This window comes from Haliaeetus albicilla, chromosome 7 (genome assembly GCF_947461875.1).
Source record: "Haliaeetus albicilla chromosome 7, bHalAlb1.1, whole genome shotgun sequence".
Lineage (NCBI taxonomy): Eukaryota > Metazoa > Chordata > Aves > Accipitriformes > Accipitridae > Haliaeetus > Haliaeetus albicilla.
Window position 1 is genome coordinate 32327694 of NC_091489.1, and position 27854 is coordinate 32355547.

At 41.3% G+C, this 27854-nt stretch overlaps 1 protein-coding gene across 7 annotated transcripts in view; it reads right to left on the reverse strand.

Annotated features, from left to right (window-relative positions):
• The window catches only part of PLCB4 (phospholipase C beta 4), a 224688-nt gene that overhangs the window by 191130 nt on the left and 5704 nt on the right, over positions 1-27854 (reverse strand). Inside the window, exon 2 of one of the 7 annotated variants that reach the window (XM_069787580.1) lies at positions 12334-12393. The exons of 5 other annotated variants lie outside the window; for them this stretch is intronic. The gene's annotated coding sequence lies outside the window, so the exon portion shown is untranslated. Of the gene's footprint in view, positions 1-12333; positions 12394-26118; positions 26216-27854 lie in introns of all 7 variants that reach the window. One more of the 7 variants, XM_069787582.1, reaches the window with a different exon arrangement.

Here is a 27854-nt window from a genome sequence, read left to right on the forward strand (position 1 = left end):
TCATCCGTGGGAGGTGGATTAAGGTTTTCGCTTTGATGTATGGTATAACTCTGGTTTATGGTATGATAAAGTCATCGGCTGTGGGATTAATCCGGTATTTGCACTTAGCATTGTCACCTTTATATTGCGGGAGCCATCTGTGGGAAACTATTAATAATTATACCATTTACCTTGCCTCCATGGAAAACCAGTCTGTGGGTGGGGTACCTTTCTTCCCCTCTCCTTTCTCCTTCAGTCCAGTTACAATGGTGTTTGAGAATTTTGAAAAATTTGAATACTCCTGGAATATTGGGACTAGCACGGTCCTAGCCCTACTGCTAGGAATTAGCATACTTCTGAATGTGGTTCAGCTCTCGTTTAAGGTTAAACAGCTATTTAAGAAGATCACCCAGAGATGTGCCCCAAGGCTGGATAATTAGGAGTGGCAGGGTGTGTGGGGTAGTATGGGCAAGTACCTAGAAAAGTGGGCACCTCCAATGTTTTGGAAATTCACCCCTGAACAAGTGCAGGATCCAGAAGAATTAGTAAAATATTTGGAAAAGGTATGCTGTCACCCCGGCAGCTCCAGAGAGATACAAATCACTGCAACGCGCTGGGGCCTAGCCCATGCCTATCGAGCCCTGTTCGACACCACTCAGTACCCTCAAGGGGAAGAGAAAGTCTCTGGACCTAACAACAAAACAATGAGCACCGCGGCCACCCAAACCTTGGCAATGGGCGCTGCGGCCCCTCCAGCCCCGGCAAGGAGCATTGCAGGCACCCAGACCTTGGCGACATGCACCGTGACCCCTCCAGCCCCAGCGACGAGAACTCGGGCTACCCAAACCTCAAAAACAGGCACTGCAGCCCCTCCAGCCCCGGCAATGAGTACAGCAGCTACCCAAACCTTGGCAACGGGCACTGCAGTCCCTCCAGCCCCAGTGACGAGCACTGCTGCTACCCAAACCTCGGCAACAGACACTGCGGTTATCCAAAACCCGGTGAGCGATACTGCAACTGAACCAGCGGACCAACCTGCACCAGCATCAGTTGCCCCCGTACAGAAAAAGAAATATACAAAAAAATCAGTTCGCTTAGCGAAGGATGAAGATGAACCAGGGTCATCACGGGAACCGGAGGAAGAGGCAGAACCAGAGGTAATAACCCGGTCCCTATCCTTGAGTGAGCTGCGGGATTTGCGAAAAGACTTTGGCCGCCGTATAGGTGAGCATATTATCACCTGGCTCCTCCGATGCTGGGACAATGGGGCTAATAGCTTGGAATTAGAAGGTAGGGAAGCCAAGCAGCTGGGATCGCTTGCCAGGGAAGGTGGCATTGACAAGGCAATTGGAAGAGGGACACAAGCCACCAGCCTCTGCAGGCGACTCCTGTCAAGTGTGAAGGAAAGGTACCCCTTTAAGGAAGATGTTATATGTCAATCAAGCCAGTGGACCACCATGGAAAAAGGTATTCAATATCTGAGGGAATTAGCTGTGCTAGAGATGATCCATCATGACCTGGACAACCCACAATTACCCAAAGATCCAGACGAAGTCCAATGCACACGACCCATGTGGCGGAAGTTTGTACGGAGCGCACCATCATCCTATGCCAACACATTGGCAATAATGGCCTTGAAGGATGAAGAGGCACCGACAGTGGAGGAAGTGGCTCGCCAACTCCGTCAAGACGAAGAAAATCTCTCCTCCTCCCTACAAGCCTGCATTGCGGCTGTGGAGAAGCTGTCCGAGGATTTCCAGCAATTCAAAGAGGATATGTCCTACTCCACACGTGTAAGGACCAATGTCTCAGCTATTAGGAGTGAGTGTTCCTCTGCCCAAGAGAGAGAATATAGAAGGTACACACCGCGAGGTGCCCTGTGGTTTTACCTATGTGATCAGGGAGAGGACATGAGGAAATGGGACGGAAAACCTACCTCGGTCCTAAATGCACGGGTACGTGAACTGCGAGGAAAAACCACCACAAAAGGGGATTCTACCAGGAAAAATGCCGCTCCAGTTTCCAAACAGAGTAGAAGGGCTGATTTTATTTCCGATCCTCTTGAAGGGACTTCTGAGCCAATTTTACGAGAAGTGAATACTGAATACTCTAACCAGAATTAGAGGGGCCCTGCCTCCAGCCAGGTGGAGGAAAGGGATAACCGGGTCTATTGGACTGTGTGGATTCGATGGCCTGGCATGTCAGACTCACAGGAGTATAAGGCTCTAGTAGACACCGGCGCACAGTGCACTCTAATGCCATCAAGTTATAAAGGGACAGAATCCATTTGTATTCTGGTGTGACAGGGGGATCCCAAGAATTAACTGTATTGGAAGCTGAAGTAAGCCTAACTGGAAGTGAATGGCAGAAACACCCCATTGTGACTGGTCCAGAGGCTCCGTGTATCCTTGGCATAGACTATCTCAGGAGGGGGTATTTTAAGGACCCGAAGGGGTATCGATGGGCTTTTGGTATAGCTGCCTTGGAGACGGAGGGCACTGAACAGCTGTCTACCCTGCCTGGTCTCTCTCAAGACCCTTCGATTGTGGGGTTGCTCAAGGTTGAAGAACAACAAGTGCCAATTGCTACCACGACGGTGCACCGGCGGCAATATCGCACCAACCGAGACTCTCTGATTCCCATCCACAAGTTGATTCGCCAACTGGAGAGCCAAGGAGTGATCAGCAAAACTCGCTCACCCTTTAATAGTCCCATATGGCCAGTGCGGAAGTCTAATGGGGAATGGAGACTAACAGTTGACTATCGCGGCCTGAATGAAGTTACACCACCGCTGAGTGCTGCCGTTCCAGATATGCTAGAACTTCAATACGAGCTAGAGTCAAAGGCAGCCAAGTGGTATGCCACAATTGACATTGCTAATGCGTTTTTCTCAATCCCTCTAGCAGCAGAGTGTCGTCCACAATTTGCCTTTACTTGGAGGGGTGTCCAGTACACTTGGAATCGATTGCCCCAGGGGTGGAAACACAGCCCCACCATTTGCCATGGACTAATCCAGACTGCACTGGAAAAAGGTGAAGCTCCGGAACACCTGCAATACATTGATGACATCATCGTATGGGGCAACACGGCAGAAGAAGTCTTTGAGAAAGGGAAGAAAATAATCCAAATCCTTCTGAAAGCCGGTTTTGCCATAAAAGAAAGTAAGGTCAAGGGACCTGCACAGGAGATCCAGTTTTGGGGAATAAAATGGCAAGATGGACGTCGTCAGATCCCAATGGATGTGATTAACAAAATAGCAGCTATGTCTCCCCCGACTAATAAAAAGGACACACAGGCCTTCTTAGGTGTCATGGGGTTTTGGAGAATGCATATTCCAAATTACAGTTTGATTGTAAGCCCTCTCTATCAAGTGACCCAGAAGAAGAATGATTTTAAATGGGGCCCTGAACAACAACAAGCCTTTGAACAAATTAAATGGGAGATTGTTCATGCCGTAGCCCTTGGACCAGTCCGGACAGGACAAGATGTTAAAAATGTGCTCTACACTGCAGCTGGGGAGAATGGCCCTACCTGGAGCCTCTGGCAGAAAGCACCTGGGGAGACCCGAGGCCGACCCCTGGGGTTTTGGAGTCGAGGATATCGAGGATCCGAGGCTCGCTATACTCCAACTGAAAAAGATATTGGCAGCGTATGAAGGAGTTCGAGCTGCCTCAGAAGTGGTTAGTACTGCGACACAGCTCCTCTTAGCACCCCGACTGCCAGTGCTGGGCTGAATGTTCAAAGGGAGGGTCTCCTCTACACATCACGCGACTGATGCCACGTGGAGTAAGTGGATCGCACTGATCACACAACGGGCTCGCATAGGAAACCCCAGTCGCCCAGGAATTTTAGAAGTGATCACGGACTGGCCAGAAGGCAAAGATTTTGGAATGTCACCAGAGGAGGAGGTAGCACGTGCTGAAGAAGCCCCGCTGTATAATAAACTGCCAGAGAATGAGAGGCAATATGCCCTGTTCACTGACGGATCCTGTCGCATTGTGGGAAAGCATCGAAGGTGGAAAGCTGCTGTATGGAGTCCCACATGACAAGTTGCAGAAACTGCTGAAGGAGAGGGTGAATCGAGTCAGTTTGCAGAGGTGAAAGCCATCCAGCTAGCGTTAGATATTGCTGAAAGAGAAAAGTGGCCAGTGCTCTATCTCTATACTGACTCATGGATGGTGGCAAATGCCCTGTGGGGGTGGTTACAGCAATGGAAGCAGAGCAACTGGCAGCGCAGAGGTAAACCCATTTGGGCTGCCACACTGTGGCAAGATATTGCGTCCCGGCTACAGAATCTGGTTGTAAAAGTACGTCATGTAGATGCTCACGGGTCGGGCCACTGAAGAGCATCGAAACAACGAACAGGTGGATCAGGCTGCCAAGATTGAAGTGTCTCAGGTGGACCTGGACTGGCAACATAAGGGTGAGCTATTTATGGCTCGATGGGCCCATGATACTTCAGGCCATCAGGGAAGAGATGCAACATATAGATGGGCTCGAGATCGAGGGGTGGACCTGACCATGGACACTATCGTGCAGGTTATCTATGAATGTGAAACATGTGCTGCAATTAAGCAAGCCAAGCGGTTAAAGCCCCTGTGGTATGGAGGGCGATGGCTGAAATATAAATTTGGGGAAGCCTGGCACATTGACTATATCACACTCCCACAAACTCGCCAAGGCAAGCGCTATGTGCTTACAATGGTGGAAGCAACCACCGGATGGCTGGAAACATATTCTGTACCCCATGCCAGTGCCCAGAACACTATCCTGGGCCTTGAGAAGCAGGTCTTGTGGCGACATGGCACCCCAGAAAGAATTGAGTCAGACAATGGGACTCATTTCCGAAACAACCTCATAGACACCTGGGCCAAAGAGCATGGCATTGAGTGGGTGTATCATATCCCCTATCATGCACCAGCCTCTGGGAAAATTGAGCGATACAATGGACTGTTAAAGACTACATTGAGAGCAATGGGGGGCGGAACTTTCAAACACTGGGATACACATTTAGCAAAAGCCACCTGGTTAGTCAACACCAGAGGATCTGCCAATCGGAGTGGCCCTGCCCAATCAGAATTTTTACATACTGTAGAAGGGGATAAAGTCCCTGTAGTGCACCTGAAAAACATGTTAGGGAAAACAGTCTGGGTTACTCCTGCCTCAGGCAAAGGTAAACCCATTCGTGGGATTGCTTTTGCTCAAGGGCCTGGGTGCACTTGGTGGGTGATGCGAAAAGATGGAGAAGTCCGATGTGTGCCTCAAGGGGATTTGATTTTAGGTGAAAATAGCCAGAATTAAACTGTATGATATTAGTTGCTATATAACCCTGCTACTGTATGTTATCATTACTATAATTGTTATATGCTATATCCATAGTACTATAGTAAGAATCACTTGGATCAAGCAAGAAAGAACTGTGATAAAACTGAGCAAAGCGCAGTAGAGGTGGAACCAGAACTGACTCCAGCATGCAACAATCCAACGGTGCACACCATCCTCCTGCTGCGTCAAATGTCATCTGCTTGTCACACCGCACTGAAGCCCAATTCTGCTCTACCGACTGAGAGGACTTTGCACCATCCCTCCTGCCCAGACAGACTGGTATGACAGATGGAGCCCAGAGTCAGAAACTAAATGACCTCAACAAACATTTTATGAACATAACCCATGAACTAAAGAACTGATATCTCTGTGTGTGTATACTTTTATATATATATATATATATCATTGTTCATATGTCTCAAAGGGATGGAAAGGTGGTGATGATTGATCAGAATGTAACTAAAGGTATGGGAACTGAGCATGACGTCAATGGTATAGAATAAGGGGTGGATACTGTCCTGGTTTCAGCTGGGATGTAGTTAACTGTCTTCCTAGTAGCTGGTACAGTGCTATGTTTTGAGTTCAGTATGTGAAGAATGTTGATAACACGGATGTTTTCAGTTGTTGCTCAGTAGTGTTTAGACTATAGTCAAGGATTTTTCAGCTTCTCATGCCCAGCCAGGGCACCTGACCCAAACATGCCAACAGTGTATTCCATACCATGTGACGTCCCATCTAGTTTAGGAACTGGGAAGTGGGGGGGGCAGGGATTCGCCGCTCGGGGACTGGCTGGGTGTCAGTCGGCGGGTGGTGAGCAATTGCCCTGCGCATCATTTGTACATTTCAATCTTTTTATTACTACTGTTGTCATTTTATTAGTGTTATCATTATCATTATTAGTTTCTTCTTTTCTGTTCTATTAAACCGTTCTTATCTCAACCCAGGAGCTTTACTTCTTTTCCTGATTTTCTCCCCCATCCCACTGGATGGGGGGGAGTGAGTGAGCGGCTGCATGGTGCTTAGTTGCTGGCTGGGGTTAAACCACGACAACAGGTATGTTGGTGTGAGCAGAACTACATAAACAGCATTTGCGTTTGCACTTGCAGTACTTTCACAGCTACAAGATGTCATCTGGGGCTATATGGCACTATTTTGGAGGCCCCTGAAACGTGAGCAAGTTAATCATGCAAATCTACAAAGCACCCCCTCAACTGTTAAAGCAAAACCAGTAGTTGCTTCAGCTATAAAGATAATAGCAGACACATTCTGTAAAGCTGCAATACTCTTAAGAACCTAGGTTTTAGAAGAGTCAGTAGCCAGTCTTCTATTTTGTAATCACAAAGGGAAGGGAAAACTTTAGCAATGGTATGATTAAGTGATCTGATAATGATCTTGAATACAAGACAAAGTTGCATCATTTCACCCCCATCATCTACCAACCTTGAGGTGAAGCTGATTTGCCCTTTGCCCCTCCCTGCCATGGTCCATCAGAGCACACAGACCCCTTGATGAACAGGTTTCAATTTGGAATATACGGCAGGGTGGACAAACACTATTTATGTGCCCTGGAAAGATGAGGCAGTTGAGAGTATCTCTCCAAGTCTGTTTCATTACCTATGCCGTGAGAACAGCTACCTTGAAGGAACCTGCCAGTACTCTGATATTATCCTTAATGTAACTGTAAGGGTAAGAGAAAAAAAAAAAAAAGTACTTTTTCTTATAAATGAAGACTACAGACTGCACAGCTGCAGAACATAGAGAAACAAAAGAAAGTCATACACACAGATAAATATACCTAAACACATTAGCTCCTAATATTCCTGCCCTCCTTTTGTGATTCTAGCCAGTAGTCCATTAGGTGCTCATAAACTCCGGGCTGAGGATCCAGTTATTCAATAACACCTTTAAACCGCATTAATGGACAGCATTTTAGTAGTGGGAATCCTTCCTTTCTTTTACAGTTCAACTTATCTTTGGTGATGGCTCTAATTTGCATCTCTCCCTTCACCTTCATTCAGTCAGGAAGGTATTTCAACTTTCAAAGCGGGGGGAGTCAGACAGCAGTCTGAGAAAAATATTAGTGTTCCTTCACCATAGTCCGATTCAACTATTGCCTGCCTACAGGATCAAGAGAGTCAACCAGTTCCTGCTCCAGTATGCTGCTAAGTCCTAAACAGATCAGCAAACTCTTTTCCACAGGGCTGGGCTGTATCCAAATCAGAGACTGAGACCTTTCCTCATATTTCCCGTGTAAATATACTTCTTTTTTCAATGACAAAGTACACAATCACATAAATAGGATTAACACAGGCAGCATATAATTGGTTCTTACTAAGCACAAGATATGGTGATAACTAAGAATCCCTAGGTTGAACAGTGGTCTTAGCTCTCCATGAGAGTTACAGGGGCACCCTAGCGCCCACAGAAGAGCACAGGTAATTTCATCAAAAATAAACACGCCAAATAATCTGACCCTGTCCTTTAATCCACAAAAAAATTCTGCAATTCTAACCTGTAAAAATACCACAGGAATCTTATTTCACATCCATAAAAATCAACTAAAAAGTGGTGATTAATAAAATCAATGAGGTAACTGATGATCAGTACACTGTTTGAATTGTTATTCCAGTCAGGAATGCCCAGTGAACATTATGCCCAGCTTCACATTATAAACTTTGACAGGGATTCAGCACGCCTTCCTTCCAACAGTGCTGGAAACCATAGTTTATTAAAAAATTTGCCTTTGGCTAGTTCTCTCTTCAGCTCAATCTCTTTCAGAGTAGGAAAGGGGTCAAAGTTCCTGTAGGTCCTGATGGCATTAAAGGGAACATGATTCTAGGTAATGATGTGTTACGATAAAGGCAATATCTCCCATTTGCACACCCCCGTCTTCCTACCACTATGTAAAAAGAACAAACCTTCAAGGACACACTGGCTGACCTCATCTTCTGAAGAAATACTGTCTAGAATCACATTGTAATGAAACAGACAACAATGCATGATGGTGTCACTTCATCTTTAATAATATCATGTTTTAGCATGTTTACTACCCAAAAAACCTCTCCCAGGCATCCTCAGTGTAACTAGTATTAACTACACTCTGCTGCTCACAGACCCTAAAACTGACTGTACAAATTGTGACTGCCTTTTGTTTTGTTATTGGGCCAAATTTTCTTCATATTTACTTAATGTAAATTCAGAAGTTCTGGAATTTGCTTTTCCTTTGTTCCAGAAGTTTTTGAAGTCTGACTTTCAAGATGGTGTGTAAAACCTATGGCATATCCTTATGCGTGCTTTGTTTAAATGGTTAAAAATGGGTCCAAGTGGAAAATGAAAAGCAACATCCCTAACTTTCTTTACCCAACTCCATATGTAGTGGCTTTTCCCCCTATTATGTAGAGTTTTTAATTGAGGTAAACCAATTCATCCCCTGATTCTTTATCAATTTTAACAAATGAGCCAATTACCACAGGAGTTCTGACACTGATGTGATTTCATTCTAAACCTCTAGTAAGAGTTCTACTACTTACACCTGGATAAGCACTATCTGTATTTTCAGACTTTTGCTCTAAGAAAATATTTACAGTAGTTTCTACTTTCTAAGAAAGCTATTTCTGGCCAACATAGGTTTAATTTTTTCTTTTTTAATTATTTTAGCAAACTGTACTTGTGCCCACAAAAGAATTTTCTATCAGTTACAAATAAATAAGCCAATTGCGATAGAACACCAGGTCACAGTGCAACAAATTCCCAAATCCTTGTGATGTACAGGGTAAGGATGAACCAACAATCAAGTGAAAAACAAGGGAAAGAGAAGTGCATTTTAATGACTAATGCCAAGATTATATGTACATAAAGCACTGTCGACAACCATTGTACTGTTACTTCCAATTCTAAAGTTCTAGAAGACCAATGCAACCATACCCTTTGGTGACAATGACTTTTTCTGCACTGAAATTTTCCTGCAAAAGATCTCTCTAGAGGAGATCTATCTGCAGTTGGAATCCTCATCTCAGAAATCATCTGAGATTGCATCAGAGAATTCTTAGGTGAATTTAGATACATTTTTATATGAACAACAAGTAAATAGACTGTAGGGTTCGGCGTTCAGAAGATCTCGCAATGTCACGGAAAGTTAGAGGGTTAGTCGCAGCCTTATGATGTATCTGTAATCCCGCCTACCCTTGTTAGTATAAAAGGAATTAACTGCGCAATAAAAGGCGGAAGTTGGCACTCACACTGTGTGTGTTATCTGTCTCTTTCCCTGGTCCGGGCCGACCAGTGATCTAATCGCAGCACCTTGATATGTGGCGAATGCTACATAATGGTGACCCCGACATGATCAGTTGCCTAGGCGACGATGGAACTTGCTCAAGTGATTAAGGTGTTGAAAGTGTTGGCTGATGAGATACAGGCCCACGATGGACTTCCGTTCAATCTGTACGACCATCATCATCTGGAGCATCATAGATGGTGTGGCAATATGAATACCACCTCAGTCAAAAACTAATGTATAGGTCACCTTGGTTAACATAACAGGTCAAGATTCTCTGTGCACCGCAACCACATCATAAAGCCCACGAACCAATAGACAAGATGGCTATGACTCGTGCAGCGCGCCTGGCCAGCGAGCGCATGCGTCATAGATTGCAACCGAGGCAGACTTTTAGCACCCGCTGGCCACGTGTGCTAAAACCCGTTCCTCTGCAAATGTATAGATACCGGGATTTTCCGAAGAGCGTCGGGCTGGTGTACGGCGAGGCCATCGTTGCCTCTGTGGGGACACCCACGGAAAGCTGGCACCTACCGATCGCTGGGCTGAGTTCGTGGAGCAAGATGGCACAAGAATGTATGGATAGTTCATCTTCGTCATAGTCCTCATGGTTCGGGTCATTAGGGGTAACGGGTTGGCTCAAAGAATTATGGGCATTATTGTAGTTATTGTGATTTTAGTTATTGTAATAATTTTACCTTGTTCAGCTTGTTAAGTAAAAATGGCATCCCTTATAATAGCACCGGCCAGGCCATTGTAGAACGAGCACATCGAACCTTAAAGACCTTGCTCGATCGGCTTAGGGAGGGGGAGCAGGAGGAATCCTCCTGGTTACAGGATAACACACCTGTTCTCCGTACACAGCGTCTTCTGTTATCTGCGTTAACTTCATTAAATCAGACAGTGTGAGGGGACCTGGAACAGACGGGGGCGCAAGGACAGTTTACGAACACGGAAGAGAAAGGTCCTTACCCGTTGGTCCACGTGCGTGACCTTCAGACATGCCAATGGGATGGGCCGTTTGAGTTGCGTTGTCTCAGGCGAGGGTATGCCTGTGTACAGACACCTGAAGGGCTACTGAAATGGGTTCCTAGTCGTATGGTTCGTCCTGCCCTAACCTCGTAGTGTTTGAGTGTTTTTCCTTATAGATCGCTGTCATCCTTTCCTGGCTTGTGACACCTTGGGTATCCACTACAAATTTCTGGCAGTGGATACAAAGCCAACTGGGGGACCCTGATGTGTATCTGGATGACGTCCCCCTCAGAGTCCATCAATACGTGCCTTTATGGGATCCAGCTGTCAGAGCTCGCAGCCAGGAATCCAGGTGCCTCAGACATTAAGCCTTAACATCAGCGCACCAATGATAAACGTTATAGAGTAATAGAAGTAATTCTTTCTAAGCCTTAACTTTCAATCTACCTCTTGTGTGAATTTCTGTAAAGGAGCTTTTTGCTCTGCAGGGTAAATGGGACATTTACAGGTGTTTAAGATACAGTGTTTCAACTTAGTTGTAGAAATATGTTTATACTCATAGTACTTTACATAGTTATTTCTTGGTGTGGAATTGTTCATAACAACAGAAGCCAACTCGTCATAGGGAGGGGAGAGATGTAGGGTTCGGCGTTCGGAAGATCTCGCAATGTCACGGAAAGTTAGAGGGTTAGTCGCAGCCTTATGATGTATCTGTAATCCCACCCACCCTTGTTAGTATAAAAGCAATTAACTGCGCAATAAAAGGCGGAAGTTGGTGCTCACACTGTGTGTGTTATCTGTCTCTTTCCCTGGTCCGGGCCGACCAGTGATCTAATCGCGGCACCTTGATATGTGGCAAACGCTACAATAGACCATCTCATCATGGTCACCTACAAAAACTTCAGTGGAAAGAATAGTGCATGAAGTTCTACACTCTACTTGCATGTGCAGTGCTCTGCTCCTATGCAGTAAGGATGGGCATCAAAGAACTCAAGCTAGTGGTTTGACCAACAGGGCAAGATTGAGGCCTCACTCAGGATTAGCAAGAAACTAGCATTTGCCTCAACAACCTTTTTAAGCCTGCCTAAGGCCTGGATGCCAAAGCAAGTAGAATTTTGTGCCAGTTTGGTGCTTCTGAAGGAAAAGTAGCTTTCAGACAGCAGAAGCCAATAGGGTAAGAATCCTTGATGCCAGTGGGATACCTAAAACTACACTCAGGCTAGGAGTATGTATGATGTGAATGTAAGTTGGTGTGCAAGTGACCCATCCCTGAGTATTAAAAAAAAAAGTTTTCCACAAATCTGAGGTGAGAAGAATCTGCTGGCATCACATAGAGACTAGCGTACTTAAATTGCCTTTGCAGCTGTTTTAAGAATGGCCCCACATTATCACTGTAGTTTAGTCAGGCCTGAGGCAGGGGGAAGTAAAAGATCAGTTTATTATTCACTCGTACTTCCCAGAATGTTAGGCTACTACAAAAAGATGAGACCACTCAGGACCTAGAATATCCTCATCTGTCTGTGTCACTGATCATTCTCACATACACAGTTCTTCCTCAGTGTCTGGTTTTCAGGAGAGTACAGCATACTCTGAATTTGCAGAGTTATGACCTAAAGTTCTAATAACTTCTCTCGTGAACCCCAAGTGTTGTTTCTGCAGAATAAAATTCTCATTCTACTAATATGGACAGCGCAGCATTCAAACATTAAACCATATTTTAAACCTGAAGTAAATAATGACAAATTAAATTGTTAATATTAAAATGTTAACAGAAAAACACATACCTTTTGCAAATCAAAAATTACTCTGTAGAAACTTCCATTGTAGAGAATGTCTTCCTTTCCCTAAAAAAAAAAAAGCCTTATTTGTGCATAGTAATATTTAATTACCTAATAAAACCACAGTGAACTACTTCGAGACCTTTTTTCCCCAGAAATAATTTCTCGTTATGAATCTGAATATGTACACTATAGCAAGCATAAATATTGCACAGTGAGTTTTTGACATTAATTTTATTTTGAAATTCCCTTCTTTGTTATCTAAGCAAAAGCATTATAGCTGCAGGTGAAACTAATACATGGTTCTCCATTCTTCCAAGCATTTAAAACTAGAAAGTAACCTTACACAATGGAGACCAAGAATGGAGCAGTGTGTCAGGAGCAGAGCCAAACAATGTATTTTATTCTGAGGAATATAATAAGTCTCTTTCTCATCGCAGCTTTAGGTAAAAAGTAAATTATGCCATTGTTATTAGTATTAAAACACACTTCCTCCATAGTTTTTGCCAACACTTTAGGAGGATGAAAGCATCAACTAATTCACTGATGTCCACTTCTTCCATCTTTCCCCCTTCTATTTGTGTGGGGAAGGCGTTGGCAGCAATGGGGCATTGGACACTTCTTTGCTTCTGGGCAGCACAAGTGGGTAAAGGGATTCACACCGTTCCCTCAGCTCCAGACACCAGGGCAGCGACAGGGTCACAGCAGAGTCCTAGTGACATTCTAGTACTTTCATCTTCTGCAATATACTCTGTGCATCATAAAGTTGAGTGCTTCAAGAAAAAACTGACCTCCTCCCAAGTTTCCTTTGAAGAAGCACTTGTACAGATCCCATGGCTGTCACGCCTGTATCAATAATAGCAACTGCCTTGCTGTTGTTACTTTTCCCCCCTCTTTTTTAAAATGCACAAAACCAATTTATTTCTATATCAAAGTCATTTGTATGAGAGCTTACAATGGACATGAGCACAACAGCCACTCAACAAGCAAAGCAGTAGATTTACAGAAACCAGAAGGAAAAGGACAAAAGAGTGTTCAAAAATGAAGTTGAATCCAAATTTAGATTAGAAATTGATGTATTAGATGATGTTTTAAAAGCAAAAATAAAGGGTGTTCAGCATTTACAATAATATGAAATTAACTGTAGCTCTTTCAAATTAATCTCTATCAAGAGCTCCTCCACATTAGGACAGAAGCTGTATTTTTCTCTCTTTCACTAAGCTTCATCTTTTTTCCTTTAAAGTAAAATAAATTGAAGCCTAAAATTGAGAGCTTCCACTAGATGCATACTCAGGATTAAATCTGACCTGATACCTTTTAAATTGTATGAGGTACATGAGAAGGGGGGGGGGGGGGGGGGGGGGAAGCCTCAGCAAGATTAGAAACAGGTTCTAGAAAACAAGTGTCTCAGCCAAGAGAGGCCAGAGCATACTGTAGGTCTAGCATTTGCCTTGAAAACTCACAGTACATAAACCACCCCAAGTAGTATGCTAGAGGGACTGAGAACCACAGCAATCACAATTACAGCAATGAAAGCAGTTAAAGAAAATAGTTTCCTGTCCTGTTGAATTCTCCCAAAGTTGTCAAAAACTTCCATTAAAAGAGAAATTTTTCCAAAACATAAATAGCAACTCTGAGAGGATGATGGTTAGGTACTTGTTCTGATTAAATACTGAAAGGGTGCTCTTCTACTCTTCTAATAGAAGATTACACAGTGCCTTTTTTTTTTTTTAATCTCCTCCCACCCCCACCCCCACCCCCCCCCAATGCCTCAAACCCTCTCATTTTGCTAGTGCCCTTTCAGGCTGGCCTCAGTAGCTTGTAATTACATGACAAGATATCACTGGGTCTCCACCACCTCACAGCTGCACACAAAAGTGTCCTTACACTTACTTCTGAGGTGAACTGAAGCCAACTTAATGCTAAAATAAATTCACTATTCAAAACATGTTTCTGTTGGAAAACCAAAGACATTACAAAAATATTTTCAAGCATACAAGCTACTTTATTAGTCTGCAATAAGAGATACACCTCAGATATTTTTGTTCGCTTTCAGATTGTGGTCGAATTTCAACATGGTTACATCAGCGTAAAATCCAGCACAGCTCCACTGAAATCAGTAGCATCATATCATACCTAATGCACATAACAGAAAGAGAGTCAGTTTCTCAACTGATTTTAATCGTTTATGGCTTTCTGGGTAAAATTGCCACTGGGCTCTGAAATTTCTCATGTTCCATGTAAACAGATGAGTACAATCTCATAAATTTAATGAAAAAAATCAGTTTCCTTTTAGTTATGCAAATACCAAAAAGCTTTTTCTTTTCACCAGTTAAGTATTTCTTCAGAAGCTTGTTTGTGTTCAAAATCTCCAATGGCCCTTTTTTGTAAGACTGTAAATTCTTTGAGGGAAACACTCAGAGCCAGAGTCAAGCCTCAGTTAGAGGCAGAAGCACTGAGCAATCCATAATTCACAACAGCCTAACTACTGATGGGGTAACAGACAGCAGCTGCAGCCTCAGGTTTATCCCTTTGTTTCACAGCTGGTTGTAAAGGCTAAAATAGAAAAACCCAACAATTTTCATTTCTCTCCTGTTCCAAAGGAAAAAAACCCAACAAATGCATAGTTTTAAGAGGTGAATAAGCTGAAACTGGTCTTAAGTAGCTCAATAACCTACCTTTTTGCAGAGGATCATTAATTATATGTTCCTTACTTCATGAACACTGAACCAGATAGATGCCACAGGATCTCTATTGCAACTGAACACCTAACCAGGTGTTGAGGCATCAAATTCTGAAGTGTCCAGTGTTCATCATTGGTCACAACACAGATTTCTTAACTACTGTTCGGTAAGGCAAGACTTGTTTCTTGACTAGTCACCTGAACTTTCCTTAAACATACTATATGGGTTGTCTCTCTCTCTCTTCATGCGACTTAACCCCCTAGTAACCTACTAGGAAAGGACTTAACTTTTCAAAACCCCCAGCTAAATCATGATAATCTTTCAAAAGGATGGCCAGCCTTCATTGAGACTCTGGGCTTGTCAACAGATTTTTGTTATTTATTTATTTTAAAGCAGAAAACAAGTTTTCATCAACAGGGATCTAACGTACAAGTTTCTTTTTCACCTGTCATTCTCTGAAATGATCAGGGAGAATGACCTGACAGGAACACACTTCTAGAAGTCTTTAACATCTATGGATACTTGGCTACAGATGAAGAGCACCTCCTTGAGTTACCTACTGGGAGACTGAAACTTCAGAATTCCAATCAGGACCTTTTGCCTGATTCTAATTAAAAGTGAAGTAAAAGTACCCAATTCAGGAAAGACCATTAGAATCTTAGTTTACACATTACAGCTTTAGTCCATCAATATATCCCAAAACAGTCATTACCTACCATTACCTTCACTCATTTTATGCCAAAAAGGAACATCAACCACAGTTTATCTGTTTATTAGTTATTTTTAGACAAACAATTTTAAACATTTTTCAGACCTAAATTCCCTATGCAGCAATCTGGACATGTAGTTTCTAAAAAGGTCCTTTCTTTCTTTGTAAATTTTTTCAGGATCTGGGAAAAAGAAGAAAAAAACAACCCCCCAGAAAACCACAAAAACACCCACCAACACACAAAACCAAGAAATCGGGGGGGGGGGGGATCATACTCACTCTAACACTAGGTCTTTGACAAGATAGTGCCAGCTGGTACACACTTGTGGGCAGGAAACCACACTTACCAAAATAATGTTATATCAGCAGCCTGCCTCCTAGCAGCATGCAGCAAGACTGTGCGCTGCCAGCTCCTGTCTTCAATGGGGCAAGCTGTTCTAGCAATGGCCACACTGTCAAATTGTTCATTCTCATTTGAAGCCTTCGAGAAATCTCAGCCTCTTCCTAGAGTGGAGCCTTGCCAGGGACATCAGTCTGTTGCTGGTGACACACTCTACACAAAGTTCTGCAGCTTCCTGCTCAAAGCATTACATAATTTGAGCCTCTGGCATATCTTTCTGGAACATTTCACATACTAATCCACAAGATCAGCAGCCTCTTCAGTTACCAGATAACTGCACCTTTTCTTCACTGATATCGACCTGGATGGCACTGACTACAGGGGCATATGGCTGTCTATCCCAAGTAAACAAAAACTTGACAGTATGATTCATGGACACACACAAAAGAGGCAGCTAAATACACAGTTAAACACAATTATTGGTCAATAACTTCAGAAACAGTAAAAAAAAAACAAGTAACATTTCATCCATTTCTGCCAAAGGAATACCATGATGGAAATCACATTCATAAACCACATATGGTTTTATTAAAGACTGTTGCATTTAGCTTCACTGAATAAAGTCAGAAACTTACTAAACAAAGTATACAACCTGTTGCTAGTGCCACACACAATACACACTTAAGTACCAGTCCTATATCTGACTCCAGCCATGCAGTCATGAGTCAATAGAGTTCTCGACTCAGGATCAGGGTGCATATAACTAAACTGAAAAGTAAAAGTATTTCTTGGTGTTTGCTGAGCAAGACTCAGCACACTGAATTCCTGAAACAGGCAGACTATTTCCACAGAGACTCCAAACAATTTGGAGCCCAGAAATTCTACTTTATGAAAAGTATATCAATCAATAACAGTTAAGTACACCCTCCAAAATTATTTGTAAATAATAAAGTCTTTCAGACTTTTCCCTACAGTGAACTGATTATATTTACATGGTAAAACCACGTAATTTAATCCAAGCAGTAAACAGCAGCAGCATTTGCGCAATATGAAACAGTTACCACAAACTCTCATCATATGCAAATGTAATAGGCCTGAGAAACACAATCTGCAATTGAAGTCACAGAATTCCAGGGTATCTTGGATGTAACAACTATATGCTATCCTAAAGTTCCTGCAAGTAGTTATCTATGTTTCAGGACAGTCGTATGGTGTTGGGGGGAGGGAAAGAGTACTCTTATTTTTAGTGTCACCTATAGTAATTCTCTGCAGCCAAAATTATTGTGCTGCAGTTTAAGAGGTTTTCAATCTATGAAATTACTCATTGCTGATGAAAGCATTAACAATCCAAGACTTCACTTACGGCATTACAAAGAATCCAGCTCAATTATGGGTAAATGCTTTTTACTGCTTGGGCCAATGAAATTAATTATTTTCATAAAAAACTGCATTCCAACTAAGAGTAATAGGAGTGTCTCACCATATCCAAAGAAAACAGAAATGAAGGGGCAATCCCAGACTCCAACATGCAGCCAGGGCAGGCAACGGTGAACATGCAGCAGGTGAGAAGATGGGAACAGGATGGATACTCCTTTCAGGCTAGCAAGTCACCAGCTGCCATCACTCTGAATCACTAAGATAAAATGCAATCACCTAAGGTCTCCAGGAAAAGCTCAGCATGATCACAGAAATCCTACTGCAGCTCAGTCATTCTTTTGGGGATGTGCCCCATGTTCCAGAAACTGGGAGCTTGTTTCTTGTCATTCATGTTTTAGGCCAGCAACTCCAATATAGCATGTTCTGATCTACACTTTTACCATCCCAATACTCCATAACTGCAAGAGAAATGGATTAAGCGGCATTATTTTTCCCCTTGAATATTTACTGAAATAATTACATATTGGTTATAATACAAGATACAGTGCAAATAACACAGAACGGGCATGCCATTTTATCCAAACCTCTTTGTCCCATAACACATGGGAGAGTACATAGCTGATCATGTGTCCTATCCAGTAAAGTTTAATGGTAGTGAACTCTGCCAAATGTACCAAATAGATGCATTCAGCTCTTCCATACAGTCCCTTTTTTGGCAATCATATTAAGTTATACTTTTTTTTTTTAAGCTATTTTACAAAATGTTATTACAAAATGTTATTAATTACTAGAGCCATCTGTGCTTCTAGAGACACTCCTTTCCATCCCTTCTTTACTTGTACTGGGCTGCACAGTGAAGATGCAGCAGTATATTTACAACCATTTTTATGCTAGCAGATGTTACACTGCACAAAACTGCTTTGCTGCAAGTTCAAGAAGAAAGTGGTGGAAAGAAGTTTACATAACCGACATTATCAACAAAGCAACAGAGGATGGCAAACCACAGACCACAGACATTTAATTCATACAAATATCTCTTCCTCTTCATCACTCTGCTTTCCAATTTGTTTTAATTCCATCAGAGAATCGGACTGGTAGTCACTTCATAATGCACTGCAACACCCAAATGCCAGCAGCTTGTCTTGTCTCAAGATGTACAGAGCTGAAATTAAATTACAACTGGCTTAAACACACTTTTATTTTGCTTCTACCCACCTAGAACACGTACCCTGTTCAAAGTAAACGTGTTCAGTTGCTGAATAATCTGAAGTATAAAAGAAAAATTTACACTGTAATAAATACATTTCAAAACAATTTTGATTACTATCTCTGAATCTGGCTGCAACCAGCTAGCTAAAAGTGGCATTATTATGATGGAAATAGTCTTTCAATGCAAGAGAGTAAATATATTCTACCAGATACTAGCACAGGAGTTGAAATCCACCCAAGAAAACCATTTGCATTATCGGTTTGCATTATTCTGCCATAACATTTTGGCACTGAGTTTAAACATTAAGCTGCAAGTACAATGCCTCTTTTTTTAAAACTGATGCAATTTCTTGGGGCAAAATCTGATACGGCTAGCCAGATTTCCTGTCCACTAGTTTCTCCCAAAGAAAAAATGGGAGACATTGGTTTAAATTTTTATTTGTCCAGTAAACAGATCAAAGCATTACATATCTGCAACAGAGTTTTACACAGCCTCACTGTGCGAACATCCTGGGCCTGATGCTGCAGGCTTTACTGAAGCAAGTTTCCTATGACAGTAGCGACTACTAGTCTGCGCTAGGTTGTCCAATGTAAAAATTTACACTTTAAAGGGAAGTCAGTAACTTTGAAGTCCCACTTGATTGAAAACTATTAAAACATGCAGCTTGCATTTTTAGGATGATCTTTACCGCATGTAGTTAGAATTGTTTCATGCTTACATTCTGTTGCCTATATACTAAAAATTGTATTCAGCTCTAGGCTCCTCCTATACTGGTGTTATAAATTCTTTGGGGGAAGGAGCATTTTTAACAAGTATGTACAATGCCTAAAAAAAAAGATTCCAGAACTACTATTAGATCAGTGAGTGTTGTAAGACTGCAAAGCGTCAAATAATTTTTATCATAGCTGAAACATCTTTCTAGATCTATGCTTTGTATATTAGATTGCAATTTCTGCCCAGTCTCTTCTATTTCTTTTCTCATCCAACTGTGCAGTTGAGTTTGTTCTTTGTTGCCTTTCACAGAACTAAAAGAAAGAGGGAGGAAACAGAAACAACAAAGCCCACATATAGTTTTAAAACTGACAGGGATGCTCAGTGGTAGGCCTGATGTCTGCAGCTACTTCAGTTCACTGAAAAAAAATTTTTTTTATACGTACATATAGTTTTGACTTGAGAGTGTCCCTTTAAGCAAGCTTTGCTGATTCAGACCATCTCCATATAGTTGCCAAAAAAAAAAAAAGAAAAAAAAAAGGTGCTCCTGAGTTATGCTCCGACTTAAAGGTTTACACAGGCAATCCTCATATCTAGAAATAATACAAAGAAGCAGATTTACATTTTTGCTGGAAGACTGTTGTCAAAGATTATATGCAAAAAGACTGCTTGACAAACATCCTATATCAGACTATACTTCTAAAACTGAAAAGAATGGAACTTTGCTACTGCTGGGCTATAAACCAAAACTGCATCTGTTCCATAACAAAGGTATTAAAGACAATGGCCTCTAATACTGCATGACATGTCACTCTAAGCAGTAGGAGCAATGCCTTGCTCCATACAGTAAGCTGCACTCCTGGGAGTTTGTCCTGGTGTGGGTATGTCCACGCCCCTGATTTGCTAAATTTTGATTTGCAATTCAAGGTCAAGAAGTAATTTACCAAAATCCCTGTTGCTAACACATATGCTGCAGGCTTCTGTAAAGTCCTCTTGCCACACTAAAAAAGGTCTCAACAATTGAAATATAAAAAGATACAAAATTGTCTGAAAGCTGCTTTATACCTTTAGACACTTCAGCACGTTGAACTGAACAACGTGGATGCCGTTTCTTTTTAACTTGCATAAAACAGCGTTGTATATATATTCTAATTAAAAACACTGTGTTGCAGTGCATTGTCTCATCTGAGGTATCAGCAAACAGGCACCAATGAGGTTAAAAAAAAAATAAAGGCTGCATTATAATAAATGCCATAAAATAAATAATGCAAGGATAGTTCCTGCCCCAGAAACCTTGCAATTTAGGACATGAAGAAAGAATCCTTAAGGGATCATACCAAACCTACCTAACATTCCTGAATTGACATTTACATTGTGCTGTACTTCAGTTCATACTTTAAGGGCTAAGCTAGAAGTATGCACCTTGTTCTGATGTGCACTGCTGAAGGCTGTTTGTATATCTCATTGTTCACAAGACAATGAGCCTTCATGTCAGGCATTATCATGACATTCAAGACAGGTATTCAAAAAATACCATAATCAAGACACTGGTGGTGGTGGGGTGTGTGTCTTACTGTATTTAACCCAAGTCCTGGTTTAGAACAAAGAAATCTAATTTTAAAAGTCCACTACAGCCAGATACGCCTATGCCCAAAAGATATGGGGAGGAGGGAAGGGGGCTAGATAGTGGAGTTACCAAACTGATATCAAACAGCAAATAAAGAGCTTTCAAGCTGGGCCCCTATCCCTCCTGTGTCACAAAAGGTTATGTATTCTAACCCAGTAACACTACCACACCTAGTACAAGATCAAATGTGTCCTAACAGCCACTCCCTGCTCTGCTGAAACTGAGCAAAAAGTTAATTTTGAAGAAATTATATCAGCCTCAATACAGCCATCTATAATTCAAGCAATTTCTCTCCATCCTGAAAAAGTGCAGTCTTTTGACATCTGATCTCACAGACTAGATGGCTGTTTTTTTCTGAAAAAGGGCATTTTTAGCAAGTACATGTCAGCCTAGTGCTACAGTCAGAACCATCAGCATCTTGAGACAACTTTGTGGATATACACTTCACTTCGGAAGGAATAACTGGAGCCCTGTTGGATGTATAGCCAATAGGATACTGTTGAATACAGCTTTGAAGCCAAATTAAGTATTTCACCCGCAAAACCTACAGACCGATTTAATTATATCTCAAGCTCTGACGGGCTGGGTTTGTGCAGTTGCAGTGTGCTGTACTCAGTTTTATTTCTCATAGATGGCATACCTCTTGCCACATAACTCCTGACACTATTTGGATTCTTGTTACCTTTCTTTTGTCAGGTCAAATTTCAAGATTAAAAACGAACAATAAAACAGAAGCTATTCAATTATCTATTAGATAGAATAGCTCCCTTCTCCCCCCACTGCCCTCCTCCCCTTCCACTCCATGTCTCTTTCTAAAGATGGGAAGCCACAAGAAAGGGAAAAATTAAGTGACTTACTCTAACTTTTGCAAGGCCAAAACAGAGCCCAAATGGAAAAGCAATACTAGCAGCACAGAGCTAGACATGATCTACAGAGCTACTTACCATATCAAGCCCAAACAAGAATGAGAAATGCAAGAGGGAAATAAACGGTAAAGTTTATGTACCCTGCTTCTCATCAGTTCTTCAAAGAACACCATCTCACCAATCCTTACCTCATGGGCTTTGCTCAGAATGAGCTGCACTGAGAGCAGAACAAACCACACCTCCAGTGATGTACTCTTCACACAGTCATTTTTTTCTATTATTATTTTCCCTTTTAACAATGAAAGGAATACACCAGTAAGTGGACACATAAAATTTTGGCCTATGAATCTTCCTGATAAAACTGCAGATGCATAAACCCAGTCACAATAGTATTACAGTAAGAGATAACAGATAAATTGCCAATGACCTTTCAAAAGGCACCTTAGATGAGGCACAAAGTGATTCTGAGTTGAATACAAGGCTCAAATTGACTTAGGTTACATGCTTGCAACACCCACACTTCCTCAATAGACATTCCTGAAGATGAAGAGCCAACTTTTGTTAAAATTATGTTTCAGTCAGTAAGAGATGTGCTAATTACCAGCTGAAGACCACTCAGCTAAGCAGAACATGACCTGCTAAAGCCTTCAAGACAACATTCTTTAGTTTCTAAAACTCTAGACCTGATGATAGCATGAAAAGGTGGAAGGAAAAAAAGATTTGTCCACTTTCAGTCATCTTTAAATAAGAATTCCTTTACATGAGTTAAAATTAACTGAGAACTACTTTTTCTTCAACTTCTGAAAAAAGACAAAAAAAAGACAGCCAGGAATTTATTTGTACTTCATGTACACATAAGCACTTACTTTTTAATTGAAGTGATGAGTTGGCTTCTTAGTAACTGAGAGATACCATGCAATGGTTTATGAAATTAAGCAGTATTACCAGAAAAGCAATTATCATCTAAGTTACCAATTACTTTTTAAGGAAGAGATATACCTCACCTAACACATACCATACATCTACAATTTTACAACTTTTAGGTATACAGTTTTAAAGCTCTTAACAAAACTGGCACCTTACTCTGACAATTACTACCTCTAATGCTTTGAAGACATACTTCCACAGATCTTTCTGATGAACCAGGCAAAGCAACATGTTAGCAATCCAAGTTTTGGTTAAAATTTCAAATTACTCATGAAGACCTTCATGTGTATTTAAATGCTGCTAAAGGTAGGGGTTATTCTTTTAGGTATCATCAGCCTTTATTAAGGGAATAGAAAAAATAATTCAAAAACTAAGGCCACAAAATGGCTAATGTAATTTTACATGACTGGAAAATCTCTCCTATTTTATTGTACTAAGATTGTGTTCTGTAAAGAAAACAATTCCATATAAAAAGAATGAAAATTACATGAAAATACACAGCAAACATTCTGACACTAAATTACAGTGCGATGGAGCCAACTTCTTAAAACATAAAATGTAATGGTTAACACAGCAATGTAATTCCCTCTGCCATTTCTACCTGTGACTTTCAAAATCTGTTTTCCAGTTTTCAAAAGCCTTAAAGTAATGCCACATTGCTCAGCACCTGAATCACAGAAAACTATTCACTCTATCAATCATTTGATGATTCAAAATTACCTGAAGAACTACCTGTATATTTTCCGCATCATTTCAGATCAATTCAATAGATGTTTTTAACTTATCAAATATCTGAGAGCTGTGATTATATCTTTGTGATATACTATCACAGTATTCATCTTCAGTTGTTCTACTGTAGGAAGGGGAGGTGGTTATAGTAAATTAAAGTGAACGTGTCTTTTCAAGGATAAATCAGAAATGAAAGCAGGATGAGATCAGTAAAGATTATAGGGCACTATTTATTTGACTGAGCATAACTAAATCAAAAATATATAAATCAGAGCATGTATTTCTTGACAGATTGATTCAGTTGATTAGTTTCGAAAACTGAAGTGTCACAAAGATCATTATAAAAAAAAACATACCCAGCAGTAAAGCTCACCTTTTTTTTTTTTTAGAAGTAATCTACTTCACACCAATTTACAGCTACTCATGTAAGTATTGCTTTCAACCTTATGTGCTTTAAAATACAAGAAGCATATATGTTTGTATAGCAAAGAATTACTGCAAACATACACTTCTGATTTCCCCACATCTGGAAATGCATTTAGGCTACACAAGGCTATTCGTTCACCACAGGAAAGCTGTAACAAACTAATACACAGTGATCTGCACAAAACTTGGAGAGCACCATTTATCTACCTGTTAAAAAACAAAACCAAAACCCACCCCACCTCCCCATTAAAAAAAAAACCAACTGAATAAATCAACTGGTAGACTGTCACCATAGCCAAAACCCAACACTTTTTTTTTTCCTGAGGCTGCAATTCAGTGAAAGGATCAGCACTGAAAATGAAGATGCAGGAGAGAAGTGGTGATTAAGTTTTTATACACAATCTGGACTACCACATGAAGGTCTAAGTGAGCTGTGATTCCTCTATGCAGACAGGGAGCACAATTTTGCAGTTCAGTCTTCATTAACAAGAACTCTTCTAAAAGAACTCAACCAGACTAGCAGAAATGAAGATTTAGAGCTTCCATACCAAACAAACAAAAACATGCAATAGGAACAACACTCAATATTTCTCCATAGTAATGATCACACAGCCCTCAAGAGAGATAAAAGCAAAATGCAGAAGACTGATACCGCTATTTCTTTTTCCTATCCATCTGTGCATCTTTACTACCAGCTCAATCCAGAAAACTAAGTGATGATCAACTGTCTCTCTTTTTCAATGCAAAGGTAATTAACAGCTAAGGTCACAAGAGAGACATTTGGCATACCTTCTCCTATGCGTGCAATCCATGCACCCATTCACAAAGCTACCAATACAGGTTACCAAGTTCACCAGTGCCACACCAACTTTTTAACCCTCTCTGGGGCAAGTCCAGTTAAGTACCATATGCTTCTTCCAAGGTGTCAGTCTTCATTAATTCAACCAGGGAAGAGATGGCAATCGCTCCTATAAAAAGCAGTGCAAATACTTGCATTACCTGATGCAAAGACTAATTTAACTGTAAGACATTTTCTTGTGTAAAGACACACACATGAAATGGCACACAGTTACAAACTATTTTAGTATGCCTCTTCCTAGTTAACCTTATGCTCTCATTAAGATATCTCAAAGGAGACCATTTTATCAATACCTGTTGGCCAGGCTAGGCATGTACACCGATTCCAGTACTTCCTCAGACTGGGAAGAAAAAAATAGTAATAAAAAAAGCATGCAGGGCTAAACATATATAATGCTTTAGGATGCATCCAAGTAGACAAGCATCTGCTTGAAGTTAGCAAAATTATACCAATGATACCTGAATGCAGGGAAGCAGCAACCTGTGCAACTAAAAAACTAAGTCCGTTTTGTTCTGACCTGGGCCAAGGTCTTCTCAGAAGTTATTTCTCTTCCCTGCCACCTGCTATAGTCACGGGTCAGCAAAAAGCCACTATGTATTTCATAGCTGAAAACCAGAGCATCAGCAAAAAGACCAGCTCTGCTAGATTTTGCCAGATTTGAAGGATTTGAAAACAATCACTGCATCAGTTCAGTTGCAGCAGAGAGATTACAGGACCACCAGTCCCTCCACAGGGTAAATGTAGATGTACAGTGGGGGCTACTTCTCCTCGCATTAGAGCAAGCAGAAGAGCCTGCCAGGGTCTCACAGCCCCAGCTGTTATGCCTGGGAGAATATGGCACCACCACCCCCCAAGGACAACAAGCAGCAGCTCATCTCCTCCCCACTCAGACTGCCCTATTTGAGCCCTCACATATTCCCCCAGGTCACATCTCTCCCCTCCTCTCCCCCCCCTCGCCCCCAGAAACCCCCACCTTCTGCTTCAGCATGGGAATTCACCAATCAAAGCAAATAAGCACATCATGTGAGGGATGGCAGACACGCTGAGGGGAATTTCCAAGAGCTCCCCTGCACCTGCAGCATACATAAATACAGGAGATTTCCAATGTGAAAATTACAAGCTGAGCAGTGATGCCAAAGTATTCACATTACCTGCAACTAACAGCTCTTATGCCAGACTGCAGCACCTAATTTGCAATCTGCTCTGATATACCTGCAATCACATTCCATCTTGTCATTTAATGTATGACAATTATTCCTAAGCATATTTTGCTAGGGAAGTGGTACACAAATAACAGAGACTGAAAGACCAGAAAGCAATAATTACTCAGTCTATTCTTTGCTGATATCAGACATGCAGTACAGCTCTCCGAATCCAGCAGCAGAGCACTCAATTAATCAGCACCAATCCTCAAGAACTATATCTGGGGGGGGGGGGGGGGGAGGGAAATAAAATCATTCAACAGCCCCTGTCTGCCTTGCAGTCAGGATTTAGGAGCAATACACAGTCCATTTCATCACCACGCCATGCCACCCAACCTATCCTTTAACAGAGTTATGCTTCATTGTCATCTCTGCAAACAAACCTGCCACAAATTCATCAGCCTCTTTCCCCATCTCTCATCCTCCTTCTTAAAAAATGCTTTTCCTTCCCTAATCAGGGTCCTTCATGAAAAAGATTATACCCACTCTGTTTGGTTCAACAGATCACCTTAGCCCAGCCAGAGTAACCACTCCATGGCTCTATTCCTTACTTCCCAATAAGGCATTCATCCTCACTCTTTTCTGAGAAGAATTCTGTAAGAATTAGAGTAACATGTCCTTATGTCTACATAGCAAAAAAAAAAAAAAAGGCAACTTGCATGAAGGTATCAATATTTAAAATTGTTTGGGTTTTTTTGTTTTGGGGTGGGTTTTGTTTGGTTTTGTTTTGGCTTTTTTTTTTTAACAACTTTAATCCTAATTTGTGTATTTCAAAACAAATAGACTTTTACTACAGCTAGCAATTCCTTTTCTCCTTATGTTTCCTTTTAGCAGCCACAGCAGCAGCACAGATGTCTAACAGCAGAGATAATGGCAAGCATCCTAGGTCCAGAACACAGCCTCAGCTAAGAGGACAGTAGAGAAGATCTGTACATGCAGCAAGTATAGTGCATACAACATCAGTAATGAACATCTCCACAAGCTTAGGAAGGAAAACCAAAAAGCAAATGTGAGAGACTTGGCAGTTTCAGGCATGGGAAATAAATATGTTCAAGAAGGAGAAAAAAGGGAACAGAAAACCCCACAGAGTTTTGGAATGGCCTAAAAGATCAAGGAAGAAAAATTACTACTTTGTTATGAGAAGCTCTTTCATCCAACCTATCTTGTTCAAAACCACAGCTTACATCTTAGAACTTCCCTATTACTTGTTATTTTCCACAACATTACACTGTTCACAGGATCATGGAAACTCTAGATCACTGGAATCCAAGAGATGCTTCTTATTAACCTTTCAAGTCCTTACTCTTTTTGCCCCCTTTATTACTTACTAACCTCCTGACTGATTGCTTCCAGTCTGCTGGAGCGTGTGCTCAAGTTGAATACAGAAATTGTTAAAGGAAATCTATCTATAACTTCAAGAATAAATAGCCTGCTCTAATACCTCTTTCATACCCATTTCCTCCTTACCGAAGTGCACGCAAACATTTCTGAAGTTGAATATATATTCTCTCTCAGATGGCAAATTACTAGACCAACTGCAGATATGGAATGCTTTTATATAACTATTTGATAGGTGGTTGACATCAGTAGATTTTTTTTAATCTCCTCACATTTTTGGATGGTATTACACATAAAAACAAAAAAATATGAACACCAAGCCTAGACTAAAATTTTCCAGGTAAATGATCTATCAGTAAAACACCTGAAAAAGAACAATGTAGACTATTCAACCTGAACAGTCACTCTTCAACCTAGTATCTATAATGTTACACATCTTCTCATGGTCTTCTAAAATTGCCAATTGCAAGGTTAGCTCACAAAAAAAGAGTTACAATTTGAGAGCCCCAAAGTCAACTGAGT